This window comes from Coenobita brevimanus, chromosome 13 (assembly GCF_032717465.1).
Source record: "Coenobita brevimanus isolate Jiangsu-jjx chromosome 13, ASM3271746v2, whole genome shotgun sequence".
In the NCBI taxonomy this organism is placed as follows: Eukaryota; Metazoa; Arthropoda; class Malacostraca; order Decapoda; family Coenobitidae; genus Coenobita; species Coenobita brevimanus.
Window position 1 is genome coordinate 58,411,636 of NC_136966.1, and position 16,494 is coordinate 58,428,129.

Here is a 16,494-nt window from a genome sequence, read left to right on the forward strand (position 1 = left end):
TACTGAGGGGGTGAAAGGAATTTTAAAAACTCACTTTCATTTTTTTTTTTTTTTTAATGGCGTATCCCCCCAAAAATATTTAACAGATTTGCATGTCGGTTTTTGTAGGAGTTTTATGTACGTGTGCTTGTTGTGTGCGTTTTGTGTGTGAATTTATGTATTAATCTAGTCGTGTTGTGTGTGTGTGTGTGTGTGTGTGTGTGTGTGTGTGTGTGTGTGTGTTTTATGTAAGTGGTTTATGTCTGTGTTGAATTCATGTCGAGTGTGTATGAGTGTGTATGTATATATCTGTGTATTCTGTCACTTTTTATTACTCTTCTTTCCTTTTCTGGTTGTTTTCATTGAGTGACAAATCTAATGGTTTCCTGTAGGCCAGGAAACCATTCACAGTGCTGGGTAGTATCCATATCACCTCCCCATACGCGTTTTCTACCTGTCAACAAGTGGGTTGATGGAGGGTTAGTGCCCCTCCCCATAAAACAACTATAACGCAAAGACAAACAGTCGGTCACACAGTAGGGGATTATGGCGGCTGGCTATAGACAGACAGGAGAGACCTCAACCCTTCTCCAGCCAAAAACATAGGTAATATGATAGATACATAGATAGATAAAGAGATTACAGAGAGATATATGTAATCTCCCCTCCCCCAGCTTACTCCACGTGAAAATACATAGAGGCTTTGATCTGAAACTGATGATAGGGAAGAAAGAGTGCACTCCTTCTCCAGTGCAAACACGTGTCCCCTGCACTCCATATCTTATCCCCTTCCAACTGAGAGAGAGAGAGAGAGAGAGAGAGAGAGAGAGAGAGAGAGAGAGAGAGAGAGAGAGAGAGAGAGAGAGAGAGAGAGAGAGAGAGAGAGAGAGAGAGATCCTAACTACTGCAGAGATGAGAAAGACAGATAGATAGATAGATAGATACACACACACACACACACACACACACACACACGCCAGACTGAGATGTGCAGTAAGTGTTAATGGAAAAAAAAATGCAGACCTAAATTGCCTGAAACCAGACCCCAGCAACACATATCTCAATTGTAATGAACTTTGTGTTGCAAGAAGATTAAAGCTTTCGCCATGGTGGGTGGGGGCGCCTATCATCCACTCACTCGATGTAGTGCTGCCTTTATGTGATTTTACACTGAGTGACAAGTCTAATGGCTTCCTGTAATCCAGCAAACCATTTACAACGCTGGGTGGTAACCATATTACTAAAGAACAGGGTGATGTGAAGCCTACTATGGCGTCCCTGTCGACTGGGTGGAAAGACGCAAATGCGGCATCCATCCAGGAACTAAACCTCCACACTCTCTCCTGTCTAACGAATCTTGAATTTGGCTCTCTATGTTTTTTCTTGGAGGAAACGATCTTGCGGGCTCCAGGCCTTTGACTCCTTCTTTCTTGCACTTAAAACTCTCTCTCTCTCTCTCTCTCTCTCTCTCTCTCCTAGTCAGTCTCTTATTTCTCCTCCCACTACCTCCAATAACTAATCATTCTAAAGAAAAAACTTAACCAGCACAGGAACGAACCACATCAATGTTAATCAAGCCTAATCTACACCCCTCCCCCCCCCCCGCCACCAGCAACAAGAGCAATAGCAAGCACGCCCGTAGCTCCTATGGATGTTGCTCTTCCGCCCCAGCTTCCAATCTCCCACGCAGGCATCATCATCATCATCAACACCATCAGTGGAGTTGAATTTTTCACTGATGGGAAAGGGAAGCGATAAGCGGGAAATTAAGAGAGAGAGAGAGAGAGAGAGAGAGAGAGAGAGAGAGAGAGAGAGAGAGAGAGAGAGAGAGAGAGTTACCATAGTGCTTCATGGTGTTTCAGTTCTCTCTCTCTCTCTGCGTCGAGGAGAGTGCCTGATTGTGTCTGTGTTGAGTGCTTTCACTTGTGTATGTCTGTCGGAATGTGCGTGCGTGTTTGTGTGTGTGTGTGTGTGTGTGTGTGTGTGTGTGTGTGTGTGTGTGTGTATCCTTTTCTACATTATATCAGGCATAGTCATACTTTCATACCTACATTAAAACATACACACACACACACACACACACACACACACACATTCCCTCCTCACTCCCACACACAGCCACATTAAGAAGTCAATAGGTGTCTACATAGAGGCGGCGGCAGTCCACATCATACATTACGGCCTTGAACACCGACTCGCTGAACACCCGACATGCCCTCACGCCACCAACAACACGAAAACCATTGCCAATAATAATCATGCTCAAATATTCACCTAATATGCTTTTTTTTAACACTCTAACTTGCCCTAAAATTGCCATCTCCCCAATCTGAATGCTGGGTTAGAAGAGATTGTCACTAGAATATGGTGCTAGTCACGAAGAAGTGCGGTGGACAGGATACAGAGTCATAGTATTGTTCTGCCACTGGGATACGTGGAATAATCTAAAATGGGACGAAAATCTGGGCCAAGTTAAGGTGAAAGGAGTATATACTGCTACTACTTCTACTACTACTGCTACTGCTACTACTACTACTGTTACTATTATTACTACTACTACTACTACTACTACAATCTATGAACTTTTAAATGCACGGAACGATGTGAAACGAAAATATCAGCTTATTAAACAAAAAATATCTTTCATCCACACGTTCTCCTCTGTTAGCGTTCGTTTCCACATTCTTCGTTCGATTTCGCTGTTCCCACACATACTTCAGACTGACTAAGCATACACCTGTTAGTCTTCAATTTTCTTATGACCTCCTCCTCCTCCTTCATTTTTCCTTCTCCTTTCTCCTTCTGCTTTTTTCCTTCTCCTACACATTCTCTTCCTTCTCTTCTCCTTTCTCCTCCTCCTTCTTCTTCTTTTTCTTCTTCTTCTTCTTCTTCTGCTCTTCCTCCTCCTTCTCCTATTGCTTCTTTCTCTCCTCCTCCTCTTCCTTCTTCCCTGCGTGTCTCACCTTTCTTCTTGACCGGAATTCCTTCATTATTGACTGACTTAGACCCGTATTCTCGTCGGTTAAGGAAGCTCCCTAACATCTTTTTCAAGGCGACTTATTTTGCCTATTACACTGTCCATCTCCATATCACATAAATCACCAAAATACACCCTACACAGATAATGTACAAAAAGATATTAACCAGCCGTATCCAAATAATAAGTCGCTAAGGAAGAGGTGTTAGGGACTTAAGACTCTTCGATATCGTCTTGTGTCAGTTATTAAAGTTCCTTCCAAGACGTATGGATTTCTTCAGATTAAACACTATGACCTCTGACCTCTAGGTATGGATGGCAAGAGAGGTTGCAGTGTGACGTCGGGTATAGTGGCTCCCTAACACCAATTCCTTAGCGATTTATTTTCTGCCAATTATTATCCTCTTCTTCGCTTCCTATGTCTTTTTTAACGTCGAAATAGATGGCATGAATAACATGTAAGAATAGAGTGACGGAGCTGCATAAACCGGTAAGGATGAGGTGCTGGGGAGCAGCATAAACCGGGAAGGAAGAGATGTTACATTGCAGGATAATTCGGTAAGGAAGAGGTGTTGCGGGGCAGCATAAATCGGTAGGGAAGAGGTGTTAGTAAGCTTCCTTGATGATTTCCTAACATACGTAGCTCCCCCTTGGTTCATTTGTAGGATAAATTAATAAAAAAAACTACATAATAATAATAATAATAATAATAATAATAATAATAACTAGTTACCTATTTATGTGCAGCCACAATAAGGAAGCTTCGCCATAACTGTCCATGGTATGAAAGGTATAAAATGTTGGCATCAAAAACAAGTCTGTGACCTCCAAAAGTAGTTCAAAGTCATTCATACTTGGAACATGAACTTAGATTAACGTAAGGTAGCTTCTTGCGTAGTATCATCAAGATCTGAAAACCAAGGTGTCGAAGTACGCATGTGTAAATTTTACGTTTGTCTCAATAACTGGCTAAATGTACGCTTACTGTAATCATATTCCTTTCAGGTCATAAGAGGGACCATAGCTATATAGGTGTACTGTTACATTTGAAATCGGTACTTTCCACTAAGCTAAATGACAAAATATGTACCAAAATTCTCGGCAAAGTTTTCATCACAGGATTTTCAATCAAACAGCTGTATTTTAATTAGTTTCTGAAATATTTTCAATTTCAAACAGGCAATTTTTGCACCGAAAATGAGTATATGACCTTCGAAAGTAGGTCAAGGCCATTTATATTTGGCACAAGTACTTGGGTTGCCCTATGGTACCTTGCTGTATAATATCAAGATTGAAGAAAAAAAAGTACAAAGGGAAATAAAAATAATGCTGACGAAAGCAATGTGACGAAGAATGGGGCACTATAAACCTCTGAAAAACTTACCGGACTCACTCCATGACTCATCTGGGACTCGTATTCTCGTCGGCTAAGGTAGCTCCCCAGCATCTCTTCTTAAGCGATTTATTTTTGGATAAGACTAGTTGATATTCATTTTCATGTTTATTTATCATGAGGAAAGAGAGAAGAGAGAGATAAAAAAAAAGGGGGGGGGGTGGAGAGAGAAGAGAGAGTATTGAACGCACGTGGATGAAAGAATATCAACAAAAGAGCACTGAGGCGAAGGTAATGCAAGGAAGACAAGATCTGGGCCCGTATTCTGGTAGCAACTCTCCCTTAGCGATTTATTTTAGGATATGGGTAAATAATATCCTTATTTTTATGTTATTTGTGTAGAGTATGGCGATGTTGGGAGAATTTATATATCATGGAATAGGAATGTAAGATGTAATAAGCAAAATAAATCGCTTAGGAAAAGGTGTTTGGCTCCCAAGCACCTCTTCCTTAGCGATTTATTTTAGGATATGGATGGTTAATTTCCTTTTTCGTACGTTACTAACGAAGAGTATGGCGATACTGGAAGGATCCATGTAACACAGACAGTAAGGTGTAATAAGCAAAATAATTCGCTTAGGAAAAGGTGTTAGGGAGTTTCCTTACCGACGAGAATATGTGAGAAGAATAAGGTGGAGACGTAGAGGGAGGTGCAAAAGTATAATACACCCTTTCCACTCTAACTCGGCCTAAAACTGCAGTCTCTAATTCTTAACTGTGCTGAGACAAAAACACCGGAATAGGATGCTGGTCACGAAGAAGTGCCACGGAAACGATGCAGGGCCAGAACACACGAGAAACCCCCGAGCGGAGTGTAGGCAGAGCGCTATATATGGACAACCCTGGATTTGACCCCTTCATTTCGAAAAATCTCTCTTCCAGGCGATAGAGAAGCCTTTGAACTAGAAGAATAAGAGTGCAAAAATGGCGTCATCGGGCTGAGGGGATTAAAGGCACTATATTAGCGAGATTAGAATGATCGAACTTTGACCTCGACCCCTGACCTTGACCCCTGACCGATTCGCACTAAAATCCAATGACTTCTTGCCATCTGCCCTCAGAATGTATGCGCCACGTTTGGTTAAAATCGGATCCGAAATTCATAAGATATTTGGTTCACACACACACACACACACACACACACACACACACACACACACACACACACACACACACACACACACCATCAAAATATCTCCATCTTCGGCTTGACTAAAAATTATCTACGGTCAGAGAATCACTATAGCCTCTCGCAGCTTGGGAATATTAGCCAGCAGGAGTGGCAGAAAGGTGAGATGAAGAGGGGGGGGGGAACAGGAAGAGGAGAGAGAGAGGGGGGGAAGGAGATGGAAAGGAAGGGGGGAAGGGAATGGAGGTGAAGAAGAGGGAAGAGGGAGGGGGAAAAAGAGGGGGAAGGAGGGTCGCGGAATGGGAAGAAGAGGGGAAAGAAAAAGAGGGGAGAGGATGAGCGGTGGCAGAAGGAAGACAAGGAAGAGAAAAGGAAGGGGGAGGCGGAGATGAGGGAAGAGAAGAGGGTAGAGGAAAGGAAAGGGGGAAGAAGAATTGGGAGAGAAAGGTGAGGGGAGGAAGGAGGAAAAGGAGAATGGGGGAAGACACGTGGGAGAAGAAATGGCAGGAGGGAAAAAAATGGAGGGGGAGGAAAAGAGAAGCGTAAATGAAGGAAGGTGGTTTGTAGTGGCAGTGAGAGGAGGAGAGGACCAGTGATAGAGGAGCTTAGGGGAATTTTGGTCGTGGCCACAGAGAATGAAGTCTGGAATTACGCGTCACGCAAGATGGATGCATTAGGTAACCCTGCGGAGGTGCCGGAGAGGAACGCCTTCACGTGGTGGCATCGGCATGGGATGGAGGATCAACTGCCCGGTTATACGATCCTCCCTCATCCCCCTCCCGATGAGTATTGACGGAGATATGAATTTTTGAAAATCTGCTCCATGTTAAAGATAGGGATTGAACTCCCACCCAGACCAGGGCCACTGACCGATTCTGATGAAAAACAATAGGCTTTCAGGGTTTACGGATGTCTACCTTCTGATTTTTTTTTTTTCAGAACGACTGGCGCAATATTGTGACCTGTTGAGTGCAGAAAGACAGACAGACAAACATCCAGAACTGACCAACATGCTTGACGAATAGAAAGATTCCGGTAAGCAATAACGATGATAGTGAAAAGTGTGTGTGGGCACCGTAGAGTTTATGCTTAATGTCTGGTGTACTATACAGTATTTTCTGAACAGAGAGAGAGAGAGAGAGAGAGAGAGAAACCAACGATCGTTGTTCCATTCCTAAAAAAAAAAAAGTTCAATCAACCCCTTCAGTCCAATGATGAATTGTCCCATAATTTATACTAGAAGCGGCAGACGATTTTATTAAACTCAGAAGAGGCCTTACCAGATCTAGGTGTCTGGCAATAGACAGCTAGATAGACAGATGGACACGGATTAATAGACAGATACATAGGTACAGAGACAGACAGACGGACAGACAGATAAAGAGACAGAAGGATTCTTTAGTGGGGGTGGGGGGCAAAGTCTTATTTGACACTTTCTCTACGATCTCCACATCCTTTAATTGCATGCGTCGGCCTTGGTCACCTATTGGCGGCTCTCCATGTTGCTCGATCTCTGGCAGCCTTACTATTCAGTCCCTTATCCCTGAGGTCACACTCTATTACCTCATCCCAGGTCAATCTCGGTCTGCCTCTCACAACCCTACCCCCGACGTTGACACTTCTCACTTTCTGCACCCAAAGGTCATCCTCCATGTTGCTCGATCTCTGGCAGCCTCCCTATTCAGTCCCTTATCTCTGAGGTCACACTCTATGACCTCATCCCAGGTCTTATTCGGTCTGCCTCTCCCTACCCCCAGCGTTCACACTTCTCACTTTCTGCACCCAATTGCCATCCCTCATCCTCTCCACATGCCCAAACCATCTCAGTCTACTCCTCATCATCACAATACCAATACACTCCAGTCCTATCCTTCCTCTCAGCTCTCCATTCACACCTTTCACCCTCCACACCCAATTGCCATCTCCCATTCTATCCACATGCCGAAACCATCTCAGTCTGCCCCTCCTCATCATAACACCAATACACTCCAGTCCCATCCATCCTCTCAACTCTTCCATCGTAAACCTAGCGTCCCCCCCCGCCCCCCACAGGCCTCGCATTTAAGGCCTGAGGGTGTAATTCATCATTTGTCGCCTCTCGTATTCAAGAGGTTAACGTGCCTGCAACAAGGTCACCACTGCAACAACAAAACGTGGAACATAATGACGTACACAGTGCAACATAATTACGTACACACTTCAACATTTTGAGGTACACACTGTAACATAATAACTTACACACTGCAACACAATGACATGCACATCGCAACATAATGACGTACACACTGTAACATAATTACACCCATTGCACAAAATCCCACGAAACCAAACTTCATCAGTACCAAAACATCTCATTGAGCAAAAACACGAATTTTTACGAAACAAGAACACGAATTAATGCGTGAAATTAGTGTAAAAAAATGTCTACACCCACAGCCATCACCTCCCTCACGAACCAACTAACGAAGACGCGAAAATACTTACGAAAGCGAGTGGGTGCTTACGAATCATTGCCAGACACGAATAGAGAGCACAATCTATCCATCCACTCATCAGATTTGGCTAAAAATCGTGAAAACCAGTGATAATGTCCGACCCACACCACTTTATAAACTTTCCCTTTTCTCTCCTCATGTTTTCTCCAACTAGGGTTCGTAAGCATGAACGAAGATATGTGATTAATAACGAAAACTTGAGGAAACTTACGAAGATTTGCAAGACACTTAGAAGAACCACCAAAAATGACAGGAAAATAAGAAATTAAAATGGCCATCAACGTAACTTCCAAAGGTCGTCCTCCCAAATGAAGAGGAAGCGTGCGATTAATTCTGAACTTTCTGCGACCTATTACGACACAGACCACTATACTCATATACCCTACATCCCTTTCTCTAAACTCTCCCCCACAGAATATGTCTACTAACGAAACGATGGCCTGCTAACGAAGATGCGTAAGTACTAACGAAAGACACCTGGGTACTTACGGTCGGACGTTGCCAGTACATGTATAAAACGAACATACCCATAAACTTTACTGCATTCCCTAAACCTTCTCTCCCCCACAAAAAAGCCTACTAAGGAAGCCGCGTAAGTACTGACGAAGGACACCTGGGTACTTACGGTAGGACGTTGCCTGGGAGAGAAAGAGACGGGGGGGTGGTGGGTACGTGGGCTGCTGTGGCGGGTTCGGGAGCGGCGGTGCCTCAGTCGTTCACCTGTAGCAGTCCCGGGCCAGGAGAGTCGCAGCCCGCCCTCCCCCGCTCTTTATATATCCTCGCGTCCACTGGCACCGCCCCCTTTGTAGCCCAGTCCCGCCCACTCTATAGCCCCGCCCCGCCCACCCCGTTTCCAAGCCCCGCCCACACTCCTCCTTTCTAGGGGTCATATTTACCAATTTTCCCAAGCCTACGGACGAAACTGGTCCCCCTGGAAATTCACCCATAAAATCATCACTAACCGTAGCTCCGTGACGCCTGAGAACTGGACCCACGATTATACAGGACCTTCTAGGCAAAATTAGCCCAAAAATCACCTCCTGCGATTAGTACACCAATTTCTGAGACACCCTGTACACAAAGAATCCTAACACACAGCTGGAGCTTAGGACAGTTTATAATATCAGACCTGCACCCCGCCCACACACCTTCCTCCAACCCACCCTCCCTCCCCCCTTATCCCCCTCTCCCTCTCGCACGCCCACACACTCTACCTTATTTTTGACGTATTTTTGACGTAATTCGGGAATACGGCCAAGTCAAGCATGGGAACGACGAGGCGATAAGCTGACCTCGATTTTTTCTATCACTTCATTCTTGCATCTTCAGTCGATTTTCCTCAGCTTAAGACGGACAGGTTTAGCCTCCATTAACCCCTTCAGTAAGAGATGTCTTTTCCCAAGCTCAGATAAACCGTGTGGAGGCAGCAAGAAGTCAAATATAAGACGCCAAGGCACTAACTTGACCCTATCGCAAAAAGGACTGCTTAAATTCCACTACGTTCTTGCTGCCACCAGACCATTTTACTCAGGTCGAGGGGCTGACGAGGAGCCTACGCGGTCTACCACAAGGGGACCCTCGGATCCCTACACGGTGTATGTACTGTACTGTACCTGTACGACGGCACCACAGAAGCATTTGATTACCTGTGGTCGACGGGTCTGCCTCGGTCTGACAGAACGGATTTATGCACAGTATTAACAACTTAGCTCGAGATGAATGTAGCTTTGGTTAACTTAGGCGGGACCTCAATAGTTCGTTCTAACTTGGCAAATATCCCAAACCCCTTTCTGCTCGGTTGATGGCCAAGTCATTGTATCTAATAACCAAGGAGACTCATTACTGGTTCAAATGGAAGGTCATCGAAGCTCATGTAACCACGACACAATAATTTAACTGCGGAAAGTGACCTAGTTCCATCAGATGAAAACAACCCCCACTCCAGTCACGCAGGGGTTAATGAAGGTTGCATCTAACCCCTCAGATCAAAAGGTTACGTCAAAGCTGAATAAAATCGTCTGGAGGCAGCAAGAGGTAGATATAAAAGGCGCTAATGGGCCAAGAGGGATCTGGGGGGATTTACCGAACGGGAGGGGTTAGAGAGTCTTCATTAACCCCTTCACTACGAGACGACCTTCCTAACCTGAATTAAACTGTCTATAGGTTGTTGCTACTGTTGCTTTACCCTAGTCTGCCTGGCCGAGCAGACTCATCGATCACAGGTAAAGAGCCGTGAGGTCGGCCAGGAAGTCTAGTGCAGTACATTGTGTGGGGAACATATCACTGCCCTCCCCCCAGCTCACACATCCCTCTCTCATATACTAAAGAATACCCTGAGGTTCAATGAGGAAAGTAAATCGCTAAGGATGATGAGTTAGGAAATCTCATGAGCCACACACAATACGACTCTATCCGACCATGCACCATCCCTACACCCTATTAAGTTACCATATTTTACCATAAATTACCATACCAGCACCATACAACACCATACCAAACTCCACACGTATCGGCACACTATACCATGCTTCACCATGCGTCACCATACTACCATTACACCATAAAAAACTCACCCTACCTCACCGTACTGTACATTACCATAGCTCACTATATAGCATCTCACTACTGTATATCAAACTGACCTTTACTATATCATACCATGCACAATCATTACACCTTATGCGGTAAAAGTCACATTTCACCACACCTCCCCATACATTACTATACGTCACGACACACCATCATACCTCACCACACTATAAAACCTCACTGCACCTCACCACACTTCACCATACCTTCCCTACACTAACAAGCCTCACTGTATCTCACTATACCTTCTTACCCCACGATAAACACACACCTCACCTCACTACAAAACCTCACCATACTTCACCTATCATGCCTTCACCATACAGCACTATATGTCACCATACCTCACTATACACCACCATACCCCACCACTACATAACCTCACCATACTTCACCAACCACACCAACACCATAACTCATATACACCATCGTACCTCACTGCACTACACAACCTCACCGTCCCTCACCATACTTTCACCATACAGCACAATATCTCACCATACCTAACTATACACCATCACATCTCACCACACTACACCTCACCATACCTTCGACATACAGCACCATACCCTCACCATCGGTCACCATACCTTCACCATACAGCATCACCATGTGCCTAGATTTTACTGCAGTTTAAAAAGAGGGGGAAAAATGGAAGTTTCGGTTCCTACAGACGCAGTGGAGGGGAGACGGGGAGGGGAGGGGAGGGAGTAAAAGGGGGAGTGAGGGGAGGAAGGAAGGAGAGGGAGTAAAAGGGGGAGTGAGGGGAGGAAGGAAGGAGAGGGAATAGAAAGGTATGGGGGGGAAAAGGTAGAGGTGAGAAGAGGGGAGGGGACTGGAAGAAAGGGAGGGGGGGAGGGGAAGGGGAACAGGAGTAGGAGGAAGGAAATGGGAGACTTTACGTGGAGGAAGAGGTGGTAGTAGTAGTAGTAGTAATAGTAGTAGTACATTCCTCCTTTCGGGTGATAGGGAGGGAGTTGATGTTTGTATAACCAGGCAACTCCACCGCCCTGTTATATCGGTGCCAGCACGTGAAGGCGCCCCTCTCCAGCACCGGTGAGGCAGGGAGAGAAGGAGGAACCACGGAGGAGGCGGAGGAGGAGAAAAGAAAAAACGGAAGATGAAGAGGGGAGGTAGAGAAGGAAAAAAAAGAGGATGCAGGGGAAGAGAGGAAAAGGGAAAGAGAACATGGAGGGGGAAGAGAGAAAGGGAGGAAACGGGAGAGAGATGGAGGAGGAGGAAGAGGAAAAAGAAGGGTAAGAGAAGGAAGGAGGACGGGGGAGAAATGGAAGAGAAAGGAGGATGGCGAAGAGAGGAAGGGAACAAAACAGAAGAAGGAGAAAAAGGAGAGGAGAAGGAGAGAGGGAGGGAAGCAAAGCCAAGAGGAAGAGGGAGGGAAGAGAAGGAAAACACGGGATGGGGAGACAGAGAAGCAAGAAGAGAAAGATGAGAAGGAGATAAAATGAATAAGAAGTAAAGGAAGAGGAGTGGAAGGGGAGGGGGAATAGAAGGGGAGGAAGGGAGTGACTTCACAAGGAGGAGAGAGGGAGGACGGAGGGGGAGAAGGTGAGGGAGGGGAATGGGGAAGAGAAGGGAAAAGAGAGAGGAAAGTGGGGAGGGAAACCAAAATAGGTGAAAGGAGACGAGACAAGCCTACAGGAGAGGATATGGAGGGGGGAGGAGGCTGCAGCGGAAGGAAAGAGGGAGGGGGAGCAGAGAGGAAGGGAGGGAAGAGGAGGGAAGGGAAGGGAAGGGAAGGGAAGGGGAATGTAGGAATGATCTGGATAGGTGAAGGTAAGGGAAGGGGAATGTAGGAATGATCTGGATAGGTGAAGGTAAGGAAAGGGGAGAAGAAAAGAGAGGGAGGGGGGAAGAGCGAGGTTGGGCCGAAGGTGAGGAGAAAGGGGGAACGGAAAGGAGAGAGAAAAGAGGGGAGAGGAAGGAATGATGAAGTGGATGGGAGGGACAGTGGATGAGGGGGAGGGCCGAGTGGATGAGGGGGAGGGGAGGGTGGTTGAGTGGGTGAGGCGACTGGATGAGGGGGAGGGGCGACTGGATGAAGGGGGAGGGGCAAGTGGATGAGGGGAACAGTTGGGCAGCAGCGAAAGAAGGGGAAGGGAGGGGAGTGGGAAGAGGTAATGGGGAGGGGAGGGAGGTGAGCAGAGATAAGAAGGAGGGAGGAAAGAAGGAAAGGGAGCACAGGATATGATGGAAGGGGATGGATGAGAGGAAACGAAGAGAGAGGAGAGGAAAGCAGGAGCAGGAGGGACGAACAGGGAGGAGAGGAGGGGAAGAGGGAAGGGGAGAGACGAGTAGGGAGGAGGGGAGGGGAGGAGAGGGGAGGGGGAGGAATGAGGGGCGGAGAGCATATATGACGTCACTCTTACGTCAAAGCCGCCGCGAGGTCGTGATGGAGGAAGGGAGGAGACGAGGCGAGAACTGACGAGGACAAGAAGAAATAACACAACAAGAACACAATAACACACGAAAATAACAAACAAGAACACGATAACTACGAGAACACAAGATCAGAAAACGAGACATCAGTAGAACACGACACAATATTACCACACACAAACACACACACACACACACACACACACACACACACACACACACACACACACACACAAGAAAACAAAAAAATCATCAAAAAACACCGTAATTAAAAACAACAGAAGTACAGAAGAGGTCACCCTAACAAAACAAGAGCACAAACAAGAAGAAAATGGGGCGTGGGCAGAGGAACACTTAAGTTGCTGGCACTTTAAGAGACAAAACACGTAGTACTGAAGCAACTTTTTAAAATCAGGATGAAAAGATTATAAGTGATAAGTGTGTGTGTGTGTGTGTGTGTGTGTGTGTGTGTGTGTGTGTGTGTGTGTGTGTGTGTGTGTGTGTGTGTGTGTGTGTGTGTGTGTGTGTGTGTGTGTGTGTGTGTGTGTGTGGGGTGTGGTGTGGTGTGGTATGCCTGCAGGTTGTCGTATGGCATGATTGTAGCTGTGGTGGTAATTTGTGGTGGTAGTTGTAGTGGAGGTGTGATGGTGTTATAGGGTGTGGGAGTGTGGTAGTGAGGCGGCTGTAATAGTAGTAACTGTGGTAGTAGCTGTAGTAATGTGTGGTATAGTGTGCTAGTGGTTGTGGTTGACTGTGGTATAGCATGGTGGTAGCTGTGGTGAAGTTAGGGAGGTACTTATCCTATATGTGGTATCAGGGAAGATAGGATGGTGTAGTAGTGTGGTAGACTGTGGTAGTAGTTGTGGTAGTGTATGGCAGTGTGTGGTGGCAGCTATAATGGTTGTGGTAGGGTGTGGTGGTAGTTGTGGTGAAGCTAGGAGTCATTCATCCTGTGGTGGTCAGGGGGTAAGATGGGATGGGTGGGGTGGAGGGGGGATGGTTGGGGTGAGGGGGGAACGATTGGGGGGAGGGAGGACGATTGGGGGGAGGGATGTTTGTGGAGGGGGATGGCTGTGGTGGAGGAGGGGTTGTGATGGAGGGGGGATTGTGATGGAGGGGGGATTGTGATGGAGGGGAGGGATGGTTGGGGTGGACGGTCTGTTGGCTGGCATCGGACACTACCACGGCTGGAGCCAGACATACCCCCCACTAATCCCCCCCACACCTACACACACACACACACACACACACACACACACACACACACACACACACACACACACACACACACACACACATACACACACACACAGACGTAACCTTGACAGAGATTAAATAAATGAATATGATAATAAACTGGAGTGATATTTTCTTTTATCTAAGTTACCCTTCATTGGTTACCGTGACGCCTTCACTAATGCGATTTGCTTTGCTCGGTGGGTTCTTTGTTTGAAAGAGAGCGAGAAAGAACAGAGAGAGAGAGAGAGAGAGAGAGAGAGAGAGAGAGAGAGAGAGAGAGAGAGAGACTCCTCCGGAGGAGGAGGAGGAGATTTAGAAGAAGAAGAACACTTTTTAACTCAATATCTCAATAACCATAGGTCACCATATTCACCTTGATTGGGGTAATGAGGCTGATGACACAGGCGTAGCAACAATTATCATAGCTAATTAGGTATAGGAAGAGCACTCGTCCAATCACCTCTATATTAATGACATCCCTTAATTACATCCCATACTGCTCTCCTGTTAATCACCTGAAGTCTCCACTCAATAAAAATACCAGTAATTAAGTCTCATAAAGGGACATTGTTACAGGTAAAGGTGGACGATTTTATTCAGGTAAGACGGATTAATTAACTCATAAGGGATGACACTGCAGGTAAAGGTGGTTGATTTTGTTCAGCTGAGACGGATTAATTAACTCATAAAGGGACAATGTTACAGGTAAAGGTGGCTGATTTTATGCAGGTGAGACGGATTAACTAATTCACACAGGGACGATATTCCAGATAAAGATGGATAGTATTATGCAGGTGAGACTGATTACAGGTACATAATTAATACAGGTACTACTATTAACCCCCCCGATGGCCGATGCAACTCTATTCTACCACATCTAACGCCAGACGATTTTATTCATCTGTGACTCAGTGGTTGGCGTGTGTTATGTGTACGTGAATTTATTTATATACATACACGAATATAATGATGGTGATGATGATGATGATGATATATATATATGAATATAATGATGATGATGATGATGATGATGATGAAAATTATGATGAAAACGATGATGATTATGATGATGATGATGATGATGGAGAGAAGGGAGGGGGTGAATGGGAGAAACGGGGAAGGTAAGGGGGGTTGTGGTAAGGATGAGAAAGACAAGTGACAGTGTTGGGGAGAGGGGTGGAGGGGAGGGGATAAATAAGAAAGACGGGGTTAAGGAGGGGAGGGGAGGGGAGGGGAAGAGACAAGATCCATGAAAGCAGGATGGGGGAAGGGATGGAAGGGGGGAGAGGTGAAGAAGAGAGAAGAGAGTGGGAGAGAAAGGAAGGAGGTGAGATGGGGGGGGGAGGAGAGACAATGAAAGGAAGGGCTTGGATGGGAGGGGAGGAAGAACTGAATAAGAGATGATGAAGGGGAGGGAGAAAGGGTGGGGGTGAGGTATGGGAAGGGAGAGCTGAATAAAGGAGGAAGAGGAGAGGGGTGTTTGGGTGAGACAGGAGCGAGAGGGAGAAGGAAGAAGGAGAAGTAGGGTAAAAGAGAAGTGAGGAAAGAAGCAGAAGCTGAGGTGTGGAGGAAACTGAATGGAGGAGGAAGTGGAGAGGAAGTTTCCATGGGAGAGGGAAGAAGTAGGAGAAGAAAGACGTATGAGAATTTGAGAAGTGGGAGAAGGGAACTAGCTGAGAGAAGGATCGATAATACACCAACATAAAAAGTAATCAGATTGAAGGGGCTGAACCAAAACCTGCGTTCTCGGCCTGAAGGGATATATACAGTCGGAGGCATCATTATCGTCATCATCATCATCATCATCACCTACATCATCCCGACCTCTTTTCTCACCTATGAATGGGGTAAGGTAGGATCCAGGGACGAATTTTAAAAACCTGCCCAATTAAGTACATCAATAAAGATACACTCCTCTCTCCCTCTCTCTCTCTCTCTTGCAACTTGTCCTTCCTCCAATAAACAACTTATTTTGCACTTCCTGGAACATATATTTTCAAGTGCTTGGATATTGGCAAGCACAGGCAGATGATCTTTGCTCTCTCTCTCTCTCTCTCTCTCTCTCTCTCTCTCTCTCTCTTTCTCTCTCTCTCTCTCTCTCTCTCTCTCTCTCTCTCTTTTTCTCTCTCTCTCTCAATATTCACGCATACACACACAAGTAAAAAATCTACACACACACACATACACATTTACAAGATTAATTTATGTACATAGGAGCTACAAACACACACACACACACACACACACACACACACACACACACACACACACACACACACACACACACACACACACA

At 45.8% G+C, this 16,494-nt stretch overlaps 1 protein-coding gene across 1 annotated transcript in view; it reads right to left on the reverse strand.

Annotated features, from left to right (window-relative positions):
• Positions 1 to 8,707, reverse strand: part of Dh31 (diuretic hormone class 2) — a 112,178-nt gene extending 103,471 nt beyond the window's left edge. The window contains exon 1 of the mRNA XM_080285560.1: positions 8,599 to 8,707. The gene's annotated coding sequence lies outside the window, so the exon portion shown is untranslated. The remainder of the gene's footprint in view (positions 1 to 8,598) is intronic.
• Between the last annotated feature and the right edge of the window lie 7,787 nt (positions 8,708 to 16,494).